The 14,374-nt window shown below is 44.7% G+C and overlaps 1 pseudogene; it reads left to right on the top strand.

The window, feature by feature from the left end:
- Positions 1-6,479: 6,479 nt before the first annotated feature.
- LOC139361692 (protein FAM90A5-like) lies at positions 6,480-7,560 on the top strand (annotated as a pseudogene).
- The last annotated feature ends 6,814 nt before the right edge of the window (positions 7,561-14,374 follow it).

Genomic DNA, 14,374 nt, shown 5'->3' with positions numbered 1-14,374 from the left:
GAAACCACCCCCAGCTCCTCTGGTGGGCCCTCCTGGGCTTTCTTACCTACTGGCTTGTGAGACCCGGTTGGCCAAACTTTGTGTCCTATTTTTATTTTGGCATTTTTCTTAGTGTGTGTTTTCTGTAACTACTGCTGTATAGATCTTCTATTTGAGTTTTTGGTAGAGAATCTGGCCCACCGAGAGGCCCCCCACCCCAGAGAGCCTCCACTTCGTGCCCCCACCCCCCGGGCTGGTCCTGCCTGTGCTCAGCTTGGTGTGAATGTTAAGTGTGATGGATCCACACGGCTGCTTGACCCTGCATCTCCTTCCTTCTTGTTGCTGAGGCTGGTTCTGCTCTCTTTTTCTCCACCTGAACTGCGCTTGAAGCCAAGATGAAGAATGAGAAGTGGTTGCTACGAAGGACCCTCCTGCAGCGAATCTGCTGTGAGGAGGCTGCGCTGGCCCAGCCTGTCATTTCCTTCTCTAAGCTCATTCCAGAGGTTTTCAAGGGGCGGCCTGTCCCCGCCTACTCTTGTGGCTCATGAATCAAGAATGGATTTTACATTTCCAAATGGTTGAACAAATAAAAAAATAACACTTCATGACACTGAGAAGTTTCCATGTCCATAAGTAGAGTTTTATGGGGGTGCAGTCATGCCCATCTCTTCACAGGCCACCTGCAGAAGGTTGCTGTGGTGTAGCCATTGGCAGAGTTGCATCCTTGAGACAAAGATCAGTTGGCAAAGCTGAAAATACTGACTCCTGGCTCTTTAGGGAAACGGTTTCCAGTCCCTGGTTTAAGGGCTGCATGGCAGAACCCCAGGATCTTGGTCAGCTTGTTCCTCACTCAGGGCCTGCTGTGGCCTTCGCTAGTATGTCTGCAAAGTATGCATGCTATGGTGTCTCTCATGGGGACGTTGAGCTCTGTCGTGCTAGATTTCAGGGTATCTGCCTCATGGTCATCTGTCTCACCAACAGAGACCCTGTGGCCAGATTCAATCTAGCAGGAACAGTTGGTCTTTGGCAGCAGGGATATCTTCAAGCTGAGCTGCCACCCACCCTGAGGTGGTCCCAGGACACCCACTGTCTCGGTCAAGGTTGGGGCAGGGCTGGTGTCCTGAACCGCCCTGCGATGTGGATCGTAATAGCCAGGGGGGAGAGGGGGTTGCTATTACTCCCCATATCATGGGGAGTGCCTCACCCCCTGCGATGTGGATCGTAATAGCCAATTACTCCCCCCTGCAATGTGTGTCCATTATTAGCAGTCTCTTTTGTTCAGGATATTAGGAAGAATTTCACAGGTTGTGTGTAAACAGCCTGCGACAGGAGAACGAATACCATCCTCTGCACCTCCGGATATTAGCAACCATATCACACAATGGGTGTCCACTTTTTGGGAGATTTGGGATAATGTCCTCCTGTGTTTCCCTGAATATTCAAAGGAATATCACAGGGTGGCTGTACACCCACTACTCTCTTGGCAGGAACATCATACTTTACCTACTGGAAATTAGGAGCAATATCACAGACTGGGTGTCAAGCCACTGTCATACTGGAAGTAATATCATGCTCTCCCCCACAAGTTATGAGGAACAATATCACAGGGGTGTGTGTACCTTCTCCGGTACTGGGAGTAGTATCATCATCTCTTCCTTTAGATGACAGGAACAATATCACTGGGTGGGTGTACAACCCGTGTGTTTTTCGAAGCAATTTCATTCTCTTCTTCTAGGTTTTATGATTCATATCACAGGTGGGGTGTACATCCCTTGTTATATTGGATGGAATCTCATCCTCTTTCAACCCGTATCTTTAGAACAATATCACATGGGGGCTGTCCATCCCTTCAATATTGGTACTAATACCATCTTCTCCTTTCCTGGATATGAGAAACAATATCACAGGAGGATGTACGCTCCTTGCAATATTGGTAGTAATATCACCTCTCCCCTGTGGTTATTAAGGACAAAATCCCAGGGTGGCTGTACGGTTCCTACTTTATTGGGAGTAATATCATCCACTCACCCTCTGGATATCAGGAACCATATCAGAGAAGAGGTGTCCACCACCTTCGATATTGTCAGCCATATCATCTTCTTCCCGCCTGGATATTAGGAATGATACCCTGGGGTTGCGGGCGGTGTACACCCACTGCGATATCGAAAGTAAAATCAGCCTCTTTCCCGCTAGATATTAGGAACTATATCACAGGTGTGTGTGCACCTTCTGGGATATTGGTAGTACTCTCAGCCTCCACCTCGCTGCATATTAGGAACAATATACGGGAGGCAGGGTGGTTACACCCTCTGCAATATTGAGAGCAATATTCTTCTCTTTCCCCTGTACATTAGGAACCACATCACAGGTCTGTATGCCTTGTGCAATATTGGGATTAATGTTATCCTGTCCCTCACTGAATGTCAAAAACAATATCACAAAAGGGTGTACACCCCCTGCGATATGGCCAGTAACATCATCGTATCTACCTTTGGATACTAGGAACAACATCACAGAGGGTGTGTACACTCCCCTGCGATATTGGGCATAATGTTATCGTCTCTTCCCCTGGATATTAGGAACGACATCCCTGGTGGTGGGAGGTGGAGCACATTAAGAACAACATCACTGGGTGGGTGTACACCCCCTGCGATATTGGGTGTAGCATCATCCTCTCTTCCCTAGGATATTAAGAACAATAACACAGGAGGGGTGTACAGCCCCAGCCCCTGCATTATTGGAAGTAATAGCATCTTCTCCCCCTCTCGATATAAGGAACAAAATCCCAAGGTGGGTGTACATCCCCTGGGATATTGGGCGTAATGTCATTGTCTCCCAACGTGGATATTGGGCATAGTGTCACAGGGGGGTGTACACATTCTTCGATATTGGGAGTAATATCATCCTCTCCCCTCAGGATCGTAGGCAAAATATTGAAGGGGTTTTACAACTCGTGCGATATGGGCAGCAATATCATCGTCTCCCCACCTAGATGTTAGGAACTATATTACAGGCAGTTGTACACTTCTTGCGATATTGGGAGTCATATCATCCTCTCCCACTCAGGATATAAGGAACAAGATGACCGAAGGGATGGACACCCACTGTGATAGTTTCAATAATGTCATCCTCTACCCCTTGGCTATTAGGAATAACATCATAGAGGGGTGTTCACTTTCTTCGATATTGGGAGTAATATCATTCTCTCTCAGCTGGATATCAGGAATAAGTCTATTAATTATTAATATTAATACATATAGTAAAAATTAATAGCAATCATCGATATTAATAATCACAATAAAGATAGTATAAATTAATACTGGTAAAAAATGTTAACAATTAGTATAACAATTAATCATAATATCATTATTAACAATAAAATAATGATATTAGCAATTAATGTTACTTAAATCAATACTAAGCAATGTTGGTAATAAAATAATAATTAATATTAAGAACTAATAATATTGTTAAATGACATTAATATTACTAATTATTTTCAAGCGTGCATAATCATATATTTAAAATGAGTATCCATAATTAATAATGGTATCCTATTAATTAATAGTGCCATTGATAATTATTGAAATCGACATAGATGTTTAGTAATTAATCATATTATTACTCCGAATACCGCAGGGGCTGTACACCTACCTGGGATGTTGTTCCTAATATCCAGGGATGGAGAGCATGATTTTAGTTTTAATATCGCAGTAGGTGTGCACTCACCCTGTGCCACTGATGCTAATATCTAGGTGGTAGAGTATGACATGACTCACAACATAGCAATGAATGGAAAGCCACCCGGTGATATTGCTCTTAATATTCACGGAAGAAGCATATGATATTACTCCCAACATCGCAGGGAGGGTACAGCTCTTCTGTGATATGTTTCCTAGTATCCAGAGGGGGAGAGGATGATAATAATTCCAGTATCACAGGCTGTGTTCACCCGCCCTGTGATATTGTTATTAATATCCTGGAAGGGAGAGGATGATATGACTCCCCATAGAGCAGGAGGCATACACACAGCCTGGGATATTGTTTCTAATATCCATGGAGAGGAGAGGCTGATATTACTTCCAATATGGCAGGGGGTGTACATCCACCCTGTGATACTCTTCTTAATATTCCAAGGCCGAGAGATTGATATTACTCCCAGTATCACAGACATTGTACACCCTCATGTGATACTCTTCCTGATATCTGGAAGGGGAGAAGATGGCATTCATCCCCATATCGCAGGAGGTGAACACCCACTCTGTGATATCTTTCCTAATATGCAGGGGGAGAGAGGATAATATTATTCCCAATATTGTAGAAGATGTACACATGTCCCTCCATGATATTGTCCTTAATAATCCAAGGCACAGAAGATGATGTTACTCCCAATATCACAGAAAGTGTACACCCCCCAGTGATGTCGTTCCCATGATCCAGGAGGGAAGAGGATGATATTACATTCAATATCACAGGGGGTGTACACGCCCCCGGAGATACTGTTCCTAATTTCCACCCGGGAGATGATACTACTCCCAATATCACAGGGATTAAAAACATGGGGGTGTACAGTGTCTGCGATACTAGGAGTAATATCAACCTCTCGGCCTTGGAATATAAAGAAGAATATCACAGGGTGGATGTACACCCCCTGCCATGTTGGGAGTAATATCCTCTCCCTTCCAAGACATTAATAACAATGTCACAGGGCCGGTGAACACAGCCTGTGACACTGGAATTATTATCATCCTCTCCCCCTCTGGATATTAGGAATCATAACACAGAAGAGCTCTACCCTCCCTGTGATATTGGGATTAATATCATATGCACCTTCCGTGAATTTTAGAAACTATATCACTGGGTAGCTACCTATTAATTGCTATATTGGGAGTCATGTCATACTCTACTACACTGGATATTAGGATCTGTGTCACAGGATGAGTGTACACTTATTGTGATATTAAAACTAAAACCATGCTCTCCCTCCCTGGATATTAGGAACGACATCACAGGTAGCTGTACACACACTGCAGAATTAGGAATAATAATATAATTAATTATTACACATCAATGACTGATTTTAACAATTATCGATGACACTAATATTTAATAGGATACCATTATTAATTATGGATAATTATTTTAAATATATTTTTATGCATGCTTAAAATTAATTATTAATATTCATGTCATTTAGCAATGCTAGTCATAATATTAATCATTATTTTATAACCAACATCACTTAGTATTGACTTAAGTAACATTAATTGCTGATATGATTAATTACTAATAGTGATATTGCTATTATTAATACCAATCGTTAACATTTTTAACCAGTATTAATTTTTATTATCTTTATTGTGACTATTATTATCGATGATTACTATTAATTTATATTATATTTAATAATAATAATAAACAACAGACTTGTTCCTGATATTAAGCTGGGGGAGGACGATGTCAGGTGGTGAAGCTTCTTGCAGGTTCCCCATGACAGGGGGAATAGCCACGGAATCCAAATGCTGGTCCTTACTTGGGAAGCCTAGAAGGCCACTGGGAGGATGGGAAGATTGGCACATGAGGGAAGGTGCAGAGGTGGAAAGGGCACAAGAGTTCCGTTTATTTACCACAAAACACAGAACAGGACTGGGCCAGAGACTGGATTCTTCCTGTCTCCTGGGGAAAACTGGGTGCATGGCCTGAACTTTTTCTCTTCTGTAGGCAACAAGACCCGCAGAGGAAGGCTCTCTTCCAGACCTTTTCTGGGAAACCTCCGGAGAAGCCGTTGCCAAATCGAAAAGAATCCATGGAATCTTGGATTTATCTGAGGGTGGGTGTCACCCTGGGCCCCTGGTCTTTGCTCTGCTAGGTCAATCTGGTTGATTTACTTTCAGGTTCCTGTGTGTGTGAGAGGATCAGGGAACCCCTCTTCCCCGTCTTCTTGGGGTCAGGGACTCCACGATCCTTCCAGGTCCATTTTATTCCAGGTGAAGGCATCTGAAGATGCCATATTTCCTGTTGCTTTCTTTCTGCGCAATGATGGCAAGCATGCCAACAACATCTTCCTAGCGGCCTGAGGAAATTAGTTCCTCAGAGGCCCCAAACATGGAGGAGGCTAACCCCAGGAACATGCATGTTTTCAGAAAAGATGTCCTGGAAACTGTTGAGCCACCAACCTACCTTCAGAAGGGCATTAGTCTGTCCCACTTCACAGAAGGCTGTGTGGAGGAGCTTTGATCCAGTTAATGCCCAAGACACGGTCTTTAGAAAAATGGTATTCTTAGATCATAGCACGACAGTGCATTTTTCATGGGTCTTGTCCCGATCAGCACTCACGTTGAGGATCCGTTCCTACTTCCAAGGACCGCCTGTCCATACCGTATTAAGAATTTCCTGCTGTGTGCACCTTGTCTTCGGATGTGGTTGATTTCCATGTTGGCTCCATGCTGAGGAACTTCTAATATGTGTGGTCTCCTTTCTTTCAGGCTGCAAGCAGGCCAATGCCGGTCCACACAATCAATAAAAGGCCACGTGTGGACCCTGCCCTCACTGATGGCTCAGCTACCAAAATGTCTGACATGGTATCCATCTTGGCTTCACTGTCTCCCCTCAGGAAAGCCAGTCCGAGCTCCTCGTCAAGTCTCCGACCAAAGGAACGACAGACAGGGGCTGTGGCCGACATCCCTCAGCCTGGAGTCAGGCAGCAGGGCCCGGAGCCTCTCGTCGTGGTGAAGCCCACACACAGCAGCCCTCAGGGTGGCCGTTGAGAAGTTCCCCAGGCTGCCACCAAGCCCCACGGCCTGATCCGGGTCATCAGCCCCCAAGCACAAGACAAACGTCCTGCGGTGACCTCACAGCCCTGCCCACCAGCCGACACACACAGCTTGGGCCTCGGCTCCAATCTCAGTTTCAGGCCAGGAGCCAAGAGACCTGCCCAGGCTCCGACTCAGGCTTGCCTGAACTTCCCCAAGAAACCGAGAATGGGTCCCTTCCAGATGCCCGAAAATGCCATCCAGGGAGGTGAGCTGGGGGCCCCGGAGACTCTCCAACCTCCGCCAGCTGCCATAGAACTCAAGTCCGTTGCCCCAGATGAGCAGGAGGACATCCGCCCAGGTGCCCAGCAGCGACCGGCAGCCTCCGCACAGCAGACCTTGCCTGCCTACTGCCCAGGCCTGCACCATGTCCCATCACCCAGCGGCCAGCCACGATGGGGCCCAGCCTCTCAGAATGCTCTTCCGGAGACTGGAAAACGGATGGTGGCGCTCCAGCCTCCTGACAGCTCCCTCGTTTCCCCTCTCCTGAGAAGCCGGGAGCCTTCCTCGCTCACAGCCCTCACGTCTCAGAGAAGTCTGAGGCTCCCTGTGTTCCTGTCCCCCGAGTGTCCTCTATAAGGACACTCCTCAGAGGACAGCGTCCTCCTCCTCAGAGGACAGCGATTGTGACCTGGAGTGAGACTGCAGGTGGCAGGGGCTCCGTGGCTTCCCGCTCCCGTGATTTGGAGGGGACTGCGGAACTGAGGAGCATGGAGCAGAGAGCAGACTGTGTGTGGTGACTCCCAAGCTCCCCAGCTCTGGTGCTTCTGTGGATGTGGGAGCCCAGGCCAGGCGGGGACCACATGCAGAGACTCTGCCTCATTGAATTCTGGTGGGGGACATTGTAGTTCGCAGGGCTCTCCGGAAACCCACCACCAGAAGCTTCTGTGCCAGCGATTCGTTGCCTCAGAAACTGGGTGACTTGCAGGAGTCAGACTTCCGCTGTGATGTCAGCAGGAAACTGGGGAATTACTGTGTGTTTGCTCTGTAGATGACTGAATCAGGGAACAGTTAGGGAACCCTGAGAGATGCAGGCCTTCAGCTGTGCCCCGCCCTGACAGCAGTGTTTTGGACGCTGTGAAGCGTTCTGCGCAAAGCGTTCTTGGGGTGTTTCCTCAGCCTGCAAAATTGGGCTCTGGAATCCCATTGGAAATAGGTGTGTTTAATTGGTTTTGAAGTGAATAAAATTCTCAAAAAGAGGACGTACTCTCTTTTGACTTTCATTCCGTGTTTGTGTGGAACTGATTTTCCAAGAGCTTGAAAATTTCTTGACTTGTTAGCAATTCAAGTCATTATGTCTCCGAAACAGAGTTGATTGAGGGGACTGAAGGACTTGGCAGGACCTTTGACTTCTTAAACATCCACAGGGGCAAGAGAACCTCAGCCCCACTCTACCAACATGCACCTAGTCAAATTCCGCCAAGTGAATCTCACGCACGCTAACACGTGGGGAGCTTTGCTTGCACCACGAGTCCCCATTTGGCTCACCGCGATGCCACGTGTGGAGTTCAAACTGTGACGGTCCCCATGAAGTGGTTTCTGGATGTGAGTATGAACGAGGCACAGTTTCATTCGCCAAGTAGAACCCAGTAAAGCTGAAGTAAACTCCCAGATTTGGGATGTACTTCAGAGGTAGAATATTCATCCTGTCTTCTTTCCGGATGCCTGAGCACCGGGCCTTTCCATGCTTCTCCCCCTGATCCTAAGAGTAGCTGAGGTCGAGACTCACTGAAAGCTCTAGGCAAAGGTATCCCATCATGCACAGGCTCTCTCCGTTCTCTGACCTGGGAACAATTCTGACCAGGATTTCACATCTAGGAGGCCTCGGAACTGAGCGGGATTGTCTGAGAGACGCCAAATGGCTGTTCCCTTTCCGCCCCCGTTGAGGGTCGTTACCTTGATTATCCAGATCACCTAGAACGTATCAGTATCCAGAATCAACAAGATCAACTCTCTGCTCCTCTGACAGCAAAAGGAGCATGACCAAAATGAACCAAAGAGCGTGGCAGGAAACGATGTGACCGGAAAGCTCAGAGATCGGCCACAAGGGGATGTAAGCAGATGTTCCCACCTGAATCATGAATAATTAATGAAGCGCAATTCCAAGGGGAATGGAGTTTCAGCAGATGCAACCAAAGTTCCCCGACATGAGAGTTCCACAGAAAGTCCGCTGGATCTTCGCAAATCCAGAGAAATGGCAAGGGGACCCAAGGAAATAGAGCCCCAGCGGTGTCCTGGAGACTCTTCAGGCATAATACCTGGAGTCACAGGAGGAGGTGGAGGAGTCAAGCACTGAAGAACAAAGTGGTTTTGATTTTCTTCATCTGTATTTCACCGCAGTCCATTTCACGGTGGTAGAATAAATATATTGGTTTTCTGTCGGTTTGTTGGAGTCTAAAACCTGTGATTTTGTTGGTTTTTGGTGGGAGAGTTTCACTCTGGAAAAGAAAATATTCTGAAGATGGAGGTTGTCCTAGATTCGATTTCACGGTGAGTCTACTTGATGCCAGTGAAGCATATTTTGGCATATAATACATATGGTTATATTACATTTTGTCTATATTACCTCATTTTAAAAAACCATTTCGTAAAAAATGTCAGAGTTAGATATACCAATATTAAATTTCTGATCACGTGTCCAGAAGCACTGTAAAATGCAGCCTAGAATGCAAAATTCCCAGCCACTTCTCTGTTGAACTCTCTGCAGAGCAGCTTTGCATCTAGGGGTTTTCAAGGTGCACTAGTGTGGCATGAGCTGGTCCTTGGCTTCCTGCTGAAGTTGGAATCCTGCAGATTGTTTAGGGGTAGTGTCAGCTTGTCCCATCTTTCCACATCATCATTAACCTCTCCTAGGCACCCATGTGGACTCAGAACTTACCTAGAGTCACAGGCAGGTCTGGGAAGCTGCCCTTGAGCCTTTGTGCAGTCCATGATGGCTCCATGCCTCTGATCTGCTGGGGCACATTCTGCAGAGGGATGGGCTGGCATAAGCTGTCCCTGCCTTTCTGAAAATCACGGAGATTCCTGGTACCTGAAGCCACAGAGAAATATCTGTGGAGTCTCAGGCAGAACATGGATGCCATTCACAGGCTCCTGTTCTTCCACTTAATGACAGCAAGAGTGATTCCTGGGTTTCCTAATTGACTTCAAAACAATTTTGGTGACTTTGTTGTGTCAATGACCACTCCTGTTTCTGTGGCATCCAGTTCACCTGTAAGGTTTTTGGGGATTATGTGGAAACTCATGCATTTTTCCAGAGCCTCACTTCATCCTGGATGCTCTCAGGCATGCACAAGTGGATCCCTGCCTTGGTGGCATCTTGGAGCATTGCAGGAGACCCCTTAGGTCTAGGAGGCACTAGGAGGTCCATCAGGAATTGGGAGGGCATGTGTCTGCCCATCTGTAGTGTGAACTTCTATTCACCTTCAGAATGCAGATTCTTCCTGAACTAAGAAATTATCTTCATCTTGGTGTAAGTAGCCACAAAAGAATAATTCATATTAACTCCATTAATAAAAATAACTGAAAATCAACAATGAAGATAACAACAACAATGTTAATTATAATATTGGCAGTAAAAATAAAACAAAGGCATTAGAGATTAGAGCTTCCCTTAAGTGAAGGACAATATGAAGATATAGGGATACATGAGTTGTTTGGACTCAGAGTCCAATGAAACGTGTTCCTAAAAGGCAAAGACAAGAAGCATAAGGAAAATACAAAGTTCATGGATGACCACCTGGGCTACCTTGGAACTCATGTGGGAACACTGCAGGCAAAGTGTACCTCGTCCTGGGACTGCCCACCACCCAGCCCCCACTCACCTTTATGAGGTAGGACAGCAGGATAATGGGGAAGGAGTCCATGCAAGGGATGCAAGACTTGTGTCATATCTGATTCAAAGAAGCACTGCTTGTGACAGATGTTTATCTCCTAACACTGTGTCACCTCTAACTGCCTGGCTGCATGTCTGCCATCTGGTCTTCTTAGGTCACAGGAGGGACAGACATTACTGTCCACCTATCTGCATACAGATCCATTGGAGGACATTACCCTTGTTGCTTCCTCTTTGGAAAGGGGCAACATACATGGCAGATGCCATTCTCTGTCTCTTTGGAAAACTTTGCCAGCACATTTAAGGTTTTCTTCAGCCACAGAAAGCCACCTGCGTCAAAGTCTCACCCTCCACAACTGGCAAGCACACAATTATTAATGGAGGCAAGGGATGCATAAGCTTTGCCATTTGATTCAATTGGGACAAATAGGGGAGGCCTTCTTAGCTGAACAGCTCTGTCTGTGTGGCCAGCTGACAAAGTCAGGCTGCATTGCCATTAGACTTGCCCCTTTGCACATAAGGCTTCCCTCCAATCCTTTCCACAGATGTGGATCCTGACATTACTTCCTAACAAACATCCTGCACACTAAAGTTCATCTATCTCCAGCTCCCTGGGAACCAAATCTGTGACAGAAGTGAAAAGTTTCTAGGGAAAATATGGTTTCCTTATCAGACAGGAATCAAATTCTGCTGAGCTAGAAAATAAGGTAAAGTCTGATGCCATCTCATTTTTTTTATTAGGACATTACCACTGCCAGCAAGAATTATGAGCATCAATTCATGGGGACAAAAATCACATTGGAGTGGGATGAGGCTGTTGTGAGTTGAGGAGAAATTTTGACGAATGAACTTTACCCTCAACTTGAGTTCAAGAGAGGAGGTGAAGATGAAAACAGCTGGAAATAAAAGGTGTCCAAAAACATTTTTCTGGTTTTTCAAAAATCAAATTTCAAGTTGGGAGACACTATGTTTAAATTCTAAAAGGATATAGCATACTGAGAGGAAAAAACTATAGATAAATTGTCCTTTTTGTAAATAATACACTTTATGGTATGACAGGAGACCAAGGGACACAACACAAATTTGGAGTTAAAGAAACTAACAGACATTCTTGATACTCAGCTGTTATGGCAGAGATGCCAGAATGATGGATGTCCATGTAGCAGTACTTTTTTTTTTTTTTTTTTTTAGATGGAATCTTGATCTGTAACCAGGCTGGGGTGCAATAATGTGATCTCAGCTCACTGCAACCTCCGCCTCCTTGGTTCAAGAAATCCTCCTGCCTCAGTCTCCCAAGTAGCTGCGACTACAGGTGCACACCACCACACTCAGCTAATTTTTGTATTTTTAGTAGAGATGGGGTTTCACCATGTTGGCTAGGATGGTCTCGATCTCCTGATCTTGTGATCTGCCCCCCTTGGCCCCCAAAAGGGTTGGGATTAGAGGTATGAGTCCCTATGCCCGGCCCATGTAGCAGTACTTTTGAACTTAATGGCTGAAAACATCCACCTCCAAACTTATGTATTGTATTTGCAAAAGAGTACAAACCATGTAATGAATTTTAAAGGGAAGACAAGCCTGTGGGAATTCAACAGCCATGGCAACGTTTTGAACTTCTTTTTATTAAACATGTAAGAAGTAAGTGAAGTTCAAAACCTAAGAGAATTGCCAGGAATTATTTCAAGAATTACCAAGATGACTTAGACACTATGAAATCCTTACGATGCCCTCTGGTGGAGTTTCCTCCTGGAGCCAGTGATTTTAAGCCAGAGGCAAATGTCTCTGCAGGCATAAGAATTCGATCCAAATGTACTATTCAATTTTAAATGAGATGACAATAAAATTATCTGCTATATAGTAACAACTTTTTTTTTTCTTTCGGACAGAGTCTTTCTCTGCTGCCTAGGCTGGAGTGCAGTGGGGCACTCTTGGCTCACTGCAGTCTCTGCCTCCTGGGTTCAAGTGATTTTCCCACCTCATCCTCCTAAGTAGCTGGGATTATAAGCATGTGCCACCATGTCTGACTGATTTTTGTATCAGCAAAATTATTTCTGGGGTGGAGAGTTAGGGACCTTTATTCTCCCACATCCAAAAACATGTTCTCCAAATGATCTGTCAATAGAAATAACTGATACCTATATTTGCTAACCTATCTTTTTCTTTCTTTAAATTCAGAACTAGAGTGTGGAAAAGTTATATTAAGAAGGTTCTCTCAATTTTCAACACAAGTGATGGGCTAGGCACTATTCTAGGTGCTACAGATACATATTAACATACCCACAATAGTTTTGCCTTATTACCTCCTACATTCTAATAATGCACCAAAAGAAAAGTATAGATTAGCTTTTTATTTTTTTGAGATGAAGGTTAATTCTGTCACCCAGGATGGAATGCAGAGGCGCAATCTCAGCTCACTGCAACCTCTGCCTCCTGGGTTCAAGCGATTCTCCTGCCTCAGCCTCCTGAGTAGCTGGGATTACAGGCATGTGCCACCATGCCCAGAAAATTTTTGTATTTTTCAGAAAGACGGCTTTCATTATGTTGGCCAGGCTGTTCTCAAACCCCTGGCCTCAAGAGATCCATGCACCTTGACCTTCCAAAGTGCTGGGATTATAAGCATGAGCCATAGTGCCCAGCCAAAGAGAATAGCTTTAAATAGAAAGCATGAAACCAAAAGAAATGTATGCCCATCAATTTTATACTGTATTTGGCCAGGTGCAGAAGATCGACTTGTAGTATTGTAAGGGAATAAGGTCAGTTCACATCTAATTGTTTGGACAAGTCATCAGAAACCAAAAGTTGGAGGAGTAGTATCTTTTGAGGTGGGTTGCACAGGCAAGCAGCAAGTTGCTATCCCTCCAAAGTCCTAAACTGTTCTATTTCTCCTACTGTGGAAAAATGCATCCTCTACTTGATTTCAATTTATATAGGAAAATGTTTAATAAAACTAATAAGGGCTACATTCTAGGGACACAGCTAGACCACACATATACTGAATCTTGATTCTGGAAACACATCTTGTTCAATGTAATTGGATTTTCATGACAACAAAAATGTAACCCGGACACAATATTGGAGCGTCAAAAGGAAAGGACCTTTTGGATTGAAATTTTTTATTTTAAAAATATGTCCTTGAGTTCTATTAACAATAGCTAAAACCTGAGAACAACTCAAATGTCTATCGAGAGGAAATCGATAAACAAATAAAATGCATATTATAGAGCAATATTGGGCAATAAAGGGGGATAATCAACTCTATTAATCAACATCTTGGATCAATATAATCTTTCTCACCCTGAGTGGGGAAAGCTAAGCTAAAAAGTATCCTATAATACAAATAAATGTGCACAAAATTCTAGAACAGACAAACCTAATATATGTTAAAAGAAATTCAGAAAAGCCAGGTGCAGTGGCTCATGCCTGTTATGCCAGCACTTTGTGAGGTGGGTGGATCACATGAGCTCGGGATTTTGAGACCAGCCTGGCCAACATGCTGAAGCTATTCCGTCTTTACCAAAAATACAAAAATTAGCCCAGTGTGGTATTGTGCACAGGAACAGAAAACCAAATACTACATATTCTCCGTTATAAGTGAGAGCTAAACATTGGGTTATACATTGTTTAGCTCTCACTTATATGGAAACAATAGACACTGGAGATTCTTAGAGGGAGGAGGGAGGGTTGGGTACAAGGCCTTAAAAACTGTCTGTTGGGTATTATGTTCACTATGTGTGTGATGAGATCATTC

This window comes from Macaca nemestrina, unplaced genomic scaffold (assembly GCF_043159975.1).
Source record: "Macaca nemestrina isolate mMacNem1 unplaced genomic scaffold, mMacNem.hap1 Scaffold_95, whole genome shotgun sequence".
In the NCBI taxonomy this organism is placed as follows: domain Eukaryota; kingdom Metazoa; phylum Chordata; class Mammalia; order Primates; family Cercopithecidae; genus Macaca; species Macaca nemestrina.
This window is presented reverse-complemented; position numbering and strand designations above follow the sequence as displayed.